Source organism: Mauremys mutica, chromosome 17 (assembly GCF_020497125.1).
Source record: "Mauremys mutica isolate MM-2020 ecotype Southern chromosome 17, ASM2049712v1, whole genome shotgun sequence".
Lineage (NCBI taxonomy): Eukaryota > Metazoa > Chordata > Testudines > Geoemydidae > Mauremys > Mauremys mutica.
The window spans coordinates 8,408,833-8,421,773 of NC_059088.1; the positions used below are offsets into that span (position 1 = coordinate 8,408,833).

Here is a 12,941-nt window from a genome sequence, read left to right on the forward strand (position 1 = left end):
TACTGGACTCCACCGCCGTGGAGGTGTACAGCCGAATGAAAGGGGCGGAGGCGGGGGACTACAACCTGTTCAAACAGGCCCTGCTCCGTGAGTTTGGGCTGACCCCGGAGATGTACCGGAAGAGGTTCCGGAGTCAACATAGGACCCGGGAGGTCACATACCTGCAACTGGTCAACCGGGCGCAGGGGTATGCCCGCAAGTGGACAGCCGGGGCCCAAACTAGAGAGGACCTGCTTGACCTATTCGTACTAGAGCACCTGTATGAGCAGTGCCCATCCGACCTGAAGCGGTGGTTGATGGACCAGAAGCCGGAGAACCCGCAGCAAGCAGGCCGGCTGGCCGACCAATACATGGACAGTCGGGCGGGGGATGGCAGGGAGGAGTCTCGAGGGAGCAGGCCTGCCTCAACGCAGAGAGAGAGTCACCATGGGACCTCCCAGCGGGGCCCTGTGGAGAACCCCCACAAAAGGGGAACGTCCAGCGTCAGGTCCACCCGACCCCCTCGAGGGGACCCACGAGACATGGGCTGCTTTCACTGTGGCCAACAAGGCCACATACGGGCCCAGTGCCCCAAGTTCAGAGACAGACCGAGCAGACCCAACCCGCAGAGGGTTGACTGGGTAAAGACCCAATCGGAGGAGGGGCAACATGCCCAGGAGAGGGGGGCTGGCAGCATCCCACCTGGGAAGGAGGGAGGAGGGACCCAGGTCAGCCCCTCTGGGGGGCTGGATGCTCCGGACACAAGGTTCTGCTACAGGGTGGCCACGGGGCTGCCCCTCCGGAAACAGTGCCTGGTTCCCCTGGAGGTGGATGGGAGGAAGGTCATGGGGTACTGGGACACAGGCGCAGAGGTGACGCTGGCCCGGCCCGAGGTGGTGGGCCTAAATCGGATGGTGCCTGATACCTAACTGTCCCTGATGGGCGTGAGCGGGACCCCATTCAAGGTGCCCGTGGCGAGGGTGCACCTGAAGTGGGGGGTCAAGGAGGGTCCCAAGGATGTGGGGGTACACCCCCATTTGCCCACAGAGGTGCTAATGGGGGGGGACCTCGAGGCCTGGCCAGGCAATGCCCGGGGTACCCTGATCGTGACCCGTAGTCAGAGTCGGCGCAGGGCTCTGCACCCTGACAACGGGGAAAGTACTCTGGCCGAGGCGCAAGATCCTAACCTGGTGGGGAAGGAACGCCCAGAGACACGGCCCAGAGAGGCTGCGGCCTCAGACCCAGCCGGTGAGAGAGAGCAGGGCCCCATCCCTGTCCCAGCTGCTGAGTTCCAGGCCGAGGTGCAGAAGGATCCCTTCTTGCAGAAGCTCAGGGACCGGGCTGACCTCAATGCAGCACAGACCATGAGGAGAGGGTGCAAGGAGAGGATCCTGTGGGAGAAGGGGTTCCTGTATCGAGAATGGGCTCCCCCGGGGAAGTGGTGTCATGGGGGATTAGGAGGCAGCTGGTGGTTCCCCAGAAGTTTCGCCACAAGCTCCTGTACCTGGCCCATGACATCCCCCTCGCAGGGCACCAGGGAATCCGGCGCACCAGGCAGAGGCTGCTACAGAACTTTTACTGGCCTGGGGTCTTTACCCATGTCCGGCAGTACTGCCAATCCTGTGACCCCTGCCAGCGGGTGGGGAAGGCCCGGGACAAGGGGAAAGCAGCTCTGAGGCCTTTGCCCATCATAGAAGAGCCTTTCCAGAAGGTGGCCATGGACATGGTGGGGCCTCTCAGCAAGGCGACCCGGTCAGGAAAGAAATACATCTTGGTGGTGGTAGATTTCGCCACTCGATACCCCGAGGCGGTGGCCTTGTCCTCTACCGAAGCAGACACCGTGGCGCATGCGCTGCTAACCATTTTCAGCCGGGTGGGGTTCCCCCAGGAAGTCTTAACGGACCAGGGGTCCAACTTCATGTCGAAGCTGCTCCAGTCCCTGTGGGAGAAATGTGGGGTCCGACCCAGCTGGGCCTCAGCGTACCACCCCCAGACCAACGGGCTGGTGGAGAGGTTCAACGGGACGCTAAAGATGATGCTAAAAACATTCATACACCAGCACCCACAGGACTGGGACAAGTACTTACCTCACCTGCTGTTTGCGTACAGGGAAGTACCCCAGGAGTCTACTGGGTTTTCGCCTTTCGAACTGTTATATGGAAGGCAGGTAAGGGGGCCCCTGGACCTGATGAGAGACGAATGGGAGGGGAAGGCCGCTCCCGATGGAGAGTCGGTGGTGGAGTATGTCCTGACCTTCCGGGAAAGGCTTACCGAGCTCATGGGCCTGGCCAGGGAGAATCTGGCCCGAGCCCAGAGGAAGCAGAAGGTCTGGTACGACCGCACGGCGCGGGCCCGCGCCTTCGCCACCGGGGACCAAGTGATGGTTCTCATCCCCGTGAGGAAAAACAAACTCCAGGCCGCCTGGGAAGGGCCCTTCAAGGTTGTCAAGCAACTAAATGAGGTAAACTATGTGGTGGAGCTGTCGAACCGGGCGCATCACCGCCGGGTGTACCATGTGAATATGATGAAGCCATATTATGACCGGGGGAATATGGTGTTGGCCGTGTGTGGGCACTGGGAGGAGCCGGGGGATGACCCTCTAGTGGATCTATTCCCAGGGACAAAGGCTGGCTCCCCCCTGGAGGCGATTCCCCTCTCAGATCAGCTGACCCCGGCTCAGCATGCTGAGATCAGAGGGGTGCTGCAACTGTACCGACAGTTGTTTTCCAACCAGCCTGGGCGCACTAATTTGACTGTCCACCGGGTGGAGACTGGGGCACACACCCCGATATGCTGCTCCCCTTTTCGGGTTACCGGGAAGACTGCCCAGGACCTGGAAAGGGATGTCAGGGACATGCTGGCTTTAGGGGTGATCCAGCCGTCCGCCAGCCCCTGGGCCTCCCCAGTGATGCTGGTCCCCAAGAAGGACGGGTTGATCCGGTTCTGCGTGGACTATCGAAAGCTCAATGCCATCACCGTATCTGATGCCTACCCCATGCCAAGGCCTGACGAGCTCCTGGACAAGCTGGGAGGCGCTCGGTACCTCACCACCATGGATCTTACAAAGGGCTACTGGCAAGTGCCACTGGACGCAGATGCCAGGCTGAAATCGGCCTTCATCACCCCCCTGGGGCTCTATGAGTTTCTGACCCTGCCCTTCGGCCTCAAGGGAGCGCCGGCCACCTTCCAGCGCCTGGTGGATCAGCTACTGAGGGGGATGGAGAGTTTTGCTGTGGCGTATATTGATGACATCTGCGTCTTCAGCCAGACCTGGGAGGATCACGTGTTCCAGGTTAGACGAGTGCTGGACCGACTCCGGGAGGCGGGGTTAACCGTAAAGGCTGAGAAGTGCAAGGTGTGGATGGCTGAAGTATCTTACCTGGGCCATCGGGTGGGGAGCGGCTGCCTAAAGCCGGAACCGGCCAAGGTGGAGGTGATCAGAGACTGGCCCGCTCCCCAGACCAAAAAGCAGGTCCAGGCCTTTATCGGGATGGCGGGGTACTATTGGAGGTTCGTGCCCCACTTTAGTGCCATAGCCGCCCCCATCACTGAGCTGTGCAAGAAGGGGAAGCCAGACAAGGTGGTCTGGACCGAGCAGTGCCAGGAGGCTCTCCAGGCGCTGAAGGAGGCTCTGCTCAAAGGCCCAGTTTTGGCAAACCCAAACTTTGACAAGCCCTTTATGGTGTTTACCGACGCCTCAGACACGGGCCTGGGGGCGGTGTTGATGCAGGAGGATGAAAAGGGGGAGAGACACCCCATCGTGTACCTGAGCAAGAAGTTGCTACCCCGGGAGCAGAACTACGCGGCCATCGAGAAGGAATGCCTGGCCATGGTGTGGGCCCTGAAGAAACTGGAGCCATATCTCTTTGGGCGCCACTTCACCGTGTACACCGACCACTCTCCCCTGACCTGGCTGCACCAGATGAAAGGAGCCAACTCCAAGCTCCTGAGGTGGAGCCTGCTCCTGCAGGACTATGACATGGACGTGGTCCATGTGAAGGGAAGTGCCAACCTGATAGCGGATGCGCTGTCCCGGAGAGGGGCCCCCGAACTTCCCCGGGTCACTGGGCAAAGTGACCCCGCTCAGTTCAGTCTCGGACGGGGGAGAGGTGTGATGGAGTAGGGACAGTCTGTGTGCTTGGTAGGCAGAGACAGGTATGCAGCTGTAACATGAGCCTGGCCTGGGGGAGGGGAGGTCGTCACCTCTGGCTGGGGCTAGACAAAGGAAAGGGGCGGAGGGGAAGGGTTGAGTCAGTCTTCGGTTTGGGAGCTGGGTGGTGGGTTTTCAGGGGATCCTAGGCTGGGATCCAAACACCCTAAACCCCCCAGAAAGGCCAGATCGAGGGGTCCTGGCTCTGAACACAAGCTGGGCTGTATCCTGTGTTCCTGTTGTTCAATAAACCTTCTGTTTTACTGGCTGGCTGAGAGTCACTGCGAGGTCAGGAAAAGGGGTGCAGGGCCGGACTCCCCCACACTCCGTGACACAAGACTACCCGAGTCCTCCCTTTTCTCTAACCACTTTATTGCCCAGTCCTGCTACAACTGGGGGTAGATTCTCATGCCACCCTTCCCGGTCAACCAGGGTGGAGAGAGGAATGCTAAACCCCCCTCCAGTTCTCAGACTTACTGCGGCTGAGAGTGGGCACACCTTTAATCATACAATCCTCAACATATAACACCAACAGTACCAAACAAAGCAAACATAAAATAACAAGGGTAAAACAGATAGATGGTGTAAATTCTGCAGGGCTCCCCCATTCTCTATTGCTCACCAAACTGTGACAAATTTCTGTTACCAATCAATCCCTCATGTCAGGTGATCAAACTGACACTGCAGGACGGTGGGGGAACACACCATATAATCAAATTTTAAAGCGTCATTAAAAATAATAAAACAACAATGAAGGGTGTTGGGAACGCTCCCACATTACTCAGCAAAAACATGAATACTTCAAGCCTTAAGCCACTTTAATACTCACACATATCCAGACTGTTCACGTCTGTATATAACATTCAGAGAGGGGGAATAGGTGGACGGGAGATTATCCTGTATACAGCTTGTCCAGAATTTCCAACATGCTTCCGCTCTTGGGAGGGCTGTTCTTTTACACCCTGGACTCTCCTGCGGCGTCTCTTTCAGAGATTCCAGTTCAGGTCAGCTGCCTGTCCGGCTTCGGGGTTGCAAAAACTGTTGGATCTCACTGAACCGTTAAGCTTTGCAAATGCAATCTCAGTTTTGTAACTTGTATTGCCTTTGGTTTGCCTCTGTCTCTATTTTTCCACAACCAGCTGGGGCTGAAAGCAGTTTTTCTTTGTACTTAGCATAGTCTGTGCTGATTCTTGACCTTGTACGCAGAGCAGCTTTCTCCTTATCTCTGGGCTAAGCTGAATTTCAAATTAACCCGTTCCTAGACAAATTGCTCACACTGTGTCAGAGGCTTTTCTTTGGTGATTAAAAGCTCCTCTGAGATATATGATCTTATCTAGATTGAAGGTACCTTCTAATGGACATTGTTTAGATATAAACATTCCAATTCTCTAAATACCTGCAGGTTTTAGGACCATAATGTACGTACATGTAACATGCTGGGGTACCCTTAGGGGGTGAGGTAAAATGTTTAGACTGTCCCTCCCCCATTTTCCACTTACACACAGTGATGAGCTGCCAAATTTTTAACAACGGGTTCCCTCCTCCCTCCAAAATTTTAACAACGGGTTCCCTCCCCCCCCCCTCCGTGGGGGGGGTCGTGCCCCATCCAACCCCTCATGTTCCTTAACACACACACTCGGAGACCCCTGACCCATCACCCCCTTCCCTGTCCCCTGACTGCCCCTTGCCGCCCCACCCAACCCCTCCTCTCATTCTCAATGGCCCCCCAGAACCCCTACCCCATACAACTACCCCTTCTCTCTGTCCCTGAGTGCCCCCACCACCTCATCCAACCCTGCTCTTTCCTGACTGCTCCCCGGGACCCTTGCCCCCATTCAATCCCCCTGTTCCCTGCCCTCTGACTGCCCTGACCCCTATCCACCCCCCCACAACCCACCCCCTCCCTGCCCCCTTACCACACTGCCTGGGGACCGGGTCCACACTGCCAGGACCACGACCGGCGCCGCGGGGCCCGACTCCCCTGGCCGGGCCCGACTCCCCGGCCGCTCGGCCCGACTCCCCGGGCTGGCCCGGGCCGGCCCGGGCCGGCGCCGCGGGGCCCGACTCCCCGGCCCGACTCCCCGGGCCGGGCCGGGCCGGGCCAGCGCCGCGGGGCCCGACTCCCCGGGCCGGCGCCGCGGGGCCCGACTCCCCGGCCCGACTCCCCGGGCCGGGCCGGGCCAGCGCCGCGGGGCCCGACTCCCCGGGCCGGCGCCGTGGGGCCCGACTCCCCGGCCCGACTCCCCGGGCCGGGCCGGGCCAGCGCCGCGGGGCCCGACTCCCCGGGCCGGCGCCGTGGGGCCCGACTCCCCGGCCCGACTCCCCGGGCCGGGCCGGGCCAGCGCCGCGGGGCCCGACTCCCCGGCCGCTCGGCCCGACTCCCCGGGCCGGGCCGGGCCGGCGCCGCGGGGCCCGACTCCCCGGCCGCTCGGCCCGACTCCCCGGGCCGGCGCCGCGGGGCCCGACTGCGGGGCCCGACTCCCCGGGCAGGGCCGGGCCGGCGCCCGACTGCGGGGCCCGACTCCCCGGGCCGGGCCGGGCCGGCGCCCGACTGCGGGGCCCGACTCCCCGGGCCGACTCCCCGGGCCGGGCCGGGCCGGTGCCGCGGGGCCCGACTCCCCGGCCGCTCGGCCCGACTCCCCGGGCCGGGCCGGCGCCGCGGGGCCCGACTCCCCGGCCGCTCTGCCCGACTCCCCGGGCCGGGCCGGCGCCGCGGGGCCCGACTCCCCGGCCGCTCGGCCCGACTCCCCGGGCCGGGCCGGCGCCGGGCCCCGGCCGCTCGGCCCGACTCCCCGGGCCGGCAGCGGGGCCTGGCCGCTCGGCGGTAGCCGCGGGGCCGATTCCCCGGGCCGGCGCTGGACTGGAGGGAGCCGCGGTCTGGGACCGGGAGCTCCTGAGCCAGCCGCACCTCCCCTCCCCTCCCCCTCCGCGCCCCAGCTTACCTGCTGGCTGGCTCCATGCTGCTTGTTCAGGCTTCCCGCGAACATCTGATTCGCGGGAAGCAGGGGAGGGGGAGGAGAAGGGGGCGGAGCAGGAGAGGAGTGGGCGGGAACTTTTGTTAAATTTAGCAGCCCTTAACAAGCGGTTCTAAAATGGCTGCTAAAATTTAACAACGGGTTCGCGCGAACCCGTGCGAACCCGCTGCAGCTCACCCCTGCTTACACACACAGAGAGGGTGCCCTGTCCGCGCTAGCGGCACATAAACTAAGGATCTCTCCCTACAGGGCACTCACACAGGAGAGACTAACGAAGATGACCACGACTCTCCTACACCTCCCTTCAGCAAAGAGCGTCGGCTAGTCTCTGGGAGATGGCGCCGCTTACTCTGATTGCGTCCAGTGAGATGATCAGACTGTCAGTAGCCCACACAGAAAGGAGAGGGGAGGGAAGATGGGTTCACACACTCCTAGACCCAGGCAGCTTCCTCGCCGGACGATGCCAGGCCGAGTCAGCCTACCGTGGGTCGGATCTCCTAAAGATCCACTAGTTACCGCGCTTGCGTTAGAGTACTCCTGATCATGAGCCTTCGCTTCACAAGGCACTCTGGGCGTCTTCCGGTAACGATCACTCACACTGGTATACACACACACACACACCCCCCAAGACCATTATTTCCTATTACCACGATGCATCTTATCTTGCTGCACAGTCAATAAGTTCAGATTGCGTGAGCCCAACAGAGACAGACGTCCGCACGGACAGTTCTCCTCCCAGTGCAGCTCTGGGGCATATGATGGGGGATTTTTACAAGAGCTCTCCACACAAACAGCTTCAGAAGCTACCCATTCACTGACAAAACAGGAGTAATTGAAGGATCGTGTTGTAATTAAGTGATCCTTCCGGCGGCCACCTTTCCTGGCTCTCTAGCTGATACTGAGGCCAGTCTACTGTACAGAACCTTTTCAGTTTGCTTTTAGTCAATGGATCTGATTCAAACACTTTCCATTTCATCAGAATGCATTCTAAGGGTGTACACCGTGCCCTGCCTGTACTCTGTCCCTGCCCCATACCACGGGCTTGCCCTTGACCCACTATAGGACGCTCTCTTGTCTAGTGGGAATTACAACGGCTGGGCGTCCCCAGCCTCAGGCAAAAGTCCACACCACTGGACTGTTCCTACCTTATCCGCAGGACCGGTTCCTCACTGTCGCCCGCAGCTGCTTCTCCACTATCTGAGTGCGTTGCACCGTTGTGTCCTCCAAGGTCAGCCTGACGCGTCTCTGCCGAGGCCCCCGGTAAAGGCACCGGTGCGCGCTGGGCGTCGGCTGTGACCATCGTCCGCCGCCATTGGAGGAGTCCGGGCAAGGCACAATTTTGCCTCGAGCCCACCCAGGGACACCAAAACTGTTGCCGGCACAGAGGGCCGAGGACAGCAACAGTGGGGGTTCGTTGCCCGGTGTGCTTCGCTCCAATAAACACACCAAGGTGGAGAAGCAAAACTAGGTTTATTTGAGCCCAAATAGGTGCCAGGGAGAAAAAGCATTCTCAAATCCTGCACACAGATACAAACGGTTTTTCTCTCTTTATACATAACTTCAGCTAAGCATTCCCATCACCCCCACACTCCTCCTCTCCCCCCACCTTTCATTCCCATGCAGCAAATACACTTTGCAATAGCAATTACATGAAGCAGTTAAGTCATACTTGGCAAAAACCACTTTAGCTCGTTAGTAACTTTTCTGTGAACAGTTATCTTGTTTTACTTTCCTGGATCTGTTATTCTGCCCCCCCCCCTTAGCCAGGTGTAAGCAGGCCTCATCATTATCTCCTGGCAGTACCACAGTTGAGCTAGCTGTTGTACATTCCATTCTCGGTTACTGGCCTGCTAGGTTGATTAAAGTTCAAACATAAACATGGAAGCGCTTTGGTCAGACATGGAGTGACTTTAGTTCATTCAGGCCTACTACAGAAGGCTTTATTGACACTTATGGCTTTCCACCCTCCTGAGTTACCTAGGGTTATGCCTAGTGACACCAACACTAGGTGACTATATGTTTATGCAGCATCAGCCCTTTTCCTGCCAGCTTCTGTGAACTGAGCCAGCCTCTGGCTCACAGCTTCACTTTGCTTTATGTTAGCAAAGTCTTGACCATTACTTTAGTTCAGGCCTCAGGCCTCATACCGGGCCTTTATCAGGGCCTGCACTTACTACACCCCCCTCTCCCCCATCCGGGAAAATCTTTATTCCAGACAATTCTCTGCACTTCCCGCTTCCTTCCCTTCCCGGCCCACGGCCTCCAGCCCCGCTACACAAGTGTTCAGCTCCATGAGCTACTGACCGGCCCGGCTGGGATCCTGCAGCTTGCTCAGGCCAACTCTCGGCCTTCAGCAGCTGCTGGTCAAACGCTGGAGCGCGACTGGAGCGGCCCCGGAGCCAGCGAGTCCCCGCCCGGCTCGCCTGAAGGGCTAATGGAGAGAACCGGCCCCGCCGTCCGCTCCCTCTCGTCTCTCTGCACCTTGGCGGCTGTCGGAGACTGAAAGTGAAATCGATTTCTGAGCGGGCCGGGGGGGGGGAGGGGAAGTAGCTTGTGTGGGACCCACTCCTGAGGGGGGGAGACGCTTTCGTGCTTACGCCGAGCTCCTCTTCGGGCTGGGACACAGGCCTGGGCGGCAGGAGAGTTCGGGGGAAGGCAGCGTCCGTCGGCCCAGCTCTGGCTGCGTCCACACGCCGGCCTAGCTCCCGCCGATGTAAGTGCCCCGCTCCCCCGAACGGAGAACGCCGCCTCCGCGAGCAGCGCAGGGCTGATGTCGGCGCAGTTACCCCGGTGTGGACACGGCGGGTTACCTCGGCTGTGGGCTCCCACTCCCGTCCAGTTCACGGCTCCCTGCTTCCCTGCCCGGAGCCATGAAACGCTGTCACCCCAGAGCGAGTGGGCGGCTCCAGCACCAGCCAGCTGCCCCCTCCCTGGGGTCCTGGCTCCCCCCTGCCAGCCGGGATGATGCCTGGGCTCTGGGGTCCCTGTTCCCCACTGGGAGGGAGCAGGGAGCCGAGAGCCGGGGGGAGCTGCACAGAGCGGAGCGGGTCTGTAAGTCGACCTAACGTACATGGACGCATGGTTGTAGGTTAGAGGACCCCTTAGTACATTTCCCAGCCCTCCAGGAGAGCTCGGGGCGGCTCGAAAGCTCGTCTCTCTCCCGCCAGCAGCTGGGCCAGTGAAAGCGATTCCCTCCCCAACCTTGTCTCTCTAACGTCCGGCGACTGGCACGGCTACCGCTGCACTGCAGAGTTGTCTCATGGAAAGTGAAAACAGGAGGGAAAAGATTGATTTCACTGGGGCTTGGGCACAACCCACAGAGCAAATTCCAACCCCGCCACGCCCTCTCCTCTGGGAATGGTAATAATTAGCTTTCAATAGCACGGGCCAGTCCACCAGAAATGAACTCTGCTCAGGTTACATTTCACGCCACGCAGGCAGAGACAGTAGATAACATCACCAAATCCTCTTGCTGGAAGGCTGCAGCCTAACACGACTTCATTGCTTAGAATCCAGGACGATCACACACAAGAACCAAAACCAGAGAGAGACAAAGCAGGCTGCTCCCAAAGGGCAGGAGGCCCAGTTCACCCCACCTTGCTCCGGGCTGGCTCTCCACAGACTAATTTGGACGCACACTTCCTTACAGAGTCCCCGGCCGGCCAGCAGGCTCAGGAAAACCCCTGGGTAAATGCAAGCAAAAGCTTGCCTTTTTTTAACACAGTTTGCGATACCCGGCCGGTCTAGCCGTTCGGGGCAGAGCCCTCGCTTTTGTGTTCTTCCCACTGTACGTCTCCAAAGCCGAGGGACTGGTGTGACGTTACTGACATAACCTGGGACCACATAGATCATTGTTGCAACCACTGTTATATATTTGCAGCAAATATTATACAAAGGTTGTTGTGTGAGGGGTCTATGGCAAGGTTCTGATTTGCTATTTATGATGATGCCGGCTGTAGGGGTGTATCATTCTTGTAGCTGAAGTTATTAATATTGGCTCTGTCCTTGTATCTCAATGTGTTTTGAGTCTAAGTAGCCTCAGTGAAGCATTTGGTCGGCTTCTTGAGAAGGGGCAATTCTCAGTAAGTGCCCAAGCAAGAAACACTTAACGGACAATGGACCTTGGGAGACTCCAGTCCTCCTGGGAACATTCCAGGCAGCATGTGAGCAATGGCTGTCGCCTGGAAAGAACTGAGTCATGCGTCGACATGTGACTTGCCCATGTGACACCAGACTCCATTTTGCTGTAATTTTCCACAATAAGAACAAAGAAGTGTCTTTACACCTGAAGAGACTATAAAAAGCTGCTGGATCTCCTCCATCCTGCGTCTTACCTCTGGAGGGACATTGCTACAAACTGAAGCTCTGAACAAAGGCCTGAATGACCCACCCCAGCTGGGGATGTTCCAGAGACTTGATTTGAACCTGCAGTTTACTCCATCTCTGCAACAAGCCTGAACCAAGAACTTTGCCATCACTGGATGTAATTGATTCCATTTAACCAATTCTAGCTCTCAGCTATATTTCTTTTTATGAATAAACCTTTAGATTTTAGATGCTAAAGGATCGGCACCAGCGTGATTTGTGCGTAAGATCTGATCTGTATATTGACCTGGGTCTGGGGCTTGGTCCTTTGGGGTCGGGAGAACCTCTTTTCTTTTATTGGGGTGTTGGTTTTCATCACCATTCATCCCCATACGGGTGGCACTGGTGGGGATACTGGGAAACTGGAGCGTCTGAGGGAATTGCTTGTGTGACTTGTGCTTAGCCAGTGGGGTGAAACCAAAGTCCTTTCTGGCCGGCGGGTTTGGTGCCTTATAAAGGACCCCCAGCCTGGGGCTGTGACTGCCCTGCTCGGAGCAATTTGTCCTGAACTGACACTCTCAGAAGTGTCCCAGCAAAGCCAGAATCGTTACAACCGGCTCAGCCCCGCTGTCCTCAGGTGCAACGCCCCCTAAAGGCCACAGGTTTGTGCCTGGGTCAGAGTGACCCTAAGTGCTGGGATGCGAGAGCAGCAGGGCCTGGTCCCCCTGAGCCTCAGGCCCCTGATGACTTATACTAAAGGCCGCGGGTGCTGGTGTAATTGCAGATTCCCAGATATTTTTAACTGCGTCAGCTCCCTCAGAGCCGGCGTGGGTCTGCCCCCCCCAGCCGCCGGCCCCGTGGAGACGGCCCCTGCATGCAGCTGGCGCGTGCTGTCTAGGGAGCGAACGCAGCGCGGTACGAACTGCCCGGCACGGCCAGCGAGATCAATGGGCGTTTGGCCCCAACCGCCTCAGGCCGGGCGGAGCATCCCACTAGGCACCTAAAGCCCTTTGGCAACCTGCCCCCTCGGCCTGGTTTGGGGGGGGGCTGAGCCCCCACAGCGCCTGTCGAGTCTGAAAATCAGCCCCAGTGTCTCAAGGGGAGAAGGGGGCAGAGACGCCCCCGGCCGCCCTGCGGCTGGAGTGAACCGACACCTTGTGAACACCACAACGGATGCTGTTATTTCATTGTGCCGGTAGATGGTGGCCTTACACACGTGCACACACACAGAGCAGGGCTCAGCAGGGACAAACACACACACACACACACAGAGCAGGGCTCAGCAGGGCCACACACACACACACACACACACACACTGGAGGTGTGCGGAGCTTTCAGCTACAAGCAGATTTTGCGGCAGGCCCGGCAGTGCCCGCGCCCGGCTCTGCAGCACAGAGGCCCTGGTGCACATTCAGGGAGCGCTGGCCAAAGCAGTTCCAGTTAAATGCCCAGACTCCGCCCCGCCCCCGCTCCGGAGTGGGGTCCTGCCGTCTGACACCCCGCAGAGGCCCTGCCTGTCTCGCCGACACACG

The 12,941-nt window shown here is 59.0% G+C and overlaps 1 protein-coding gene across 1 annotated transcript in view; it reads left to right on the forward strand.

Moving 5' to 3' along the window:
• LOC123351454 (guanylate-binding protein 1-like) overlaps positions 1-12,941 on the forward strand; it is a 292,158-nt gene that overhangs the window by 221,612 nt on the left and 57,605 nt on the right. The gene's annotated exons all lie outside the window — the stretch shown is intronic.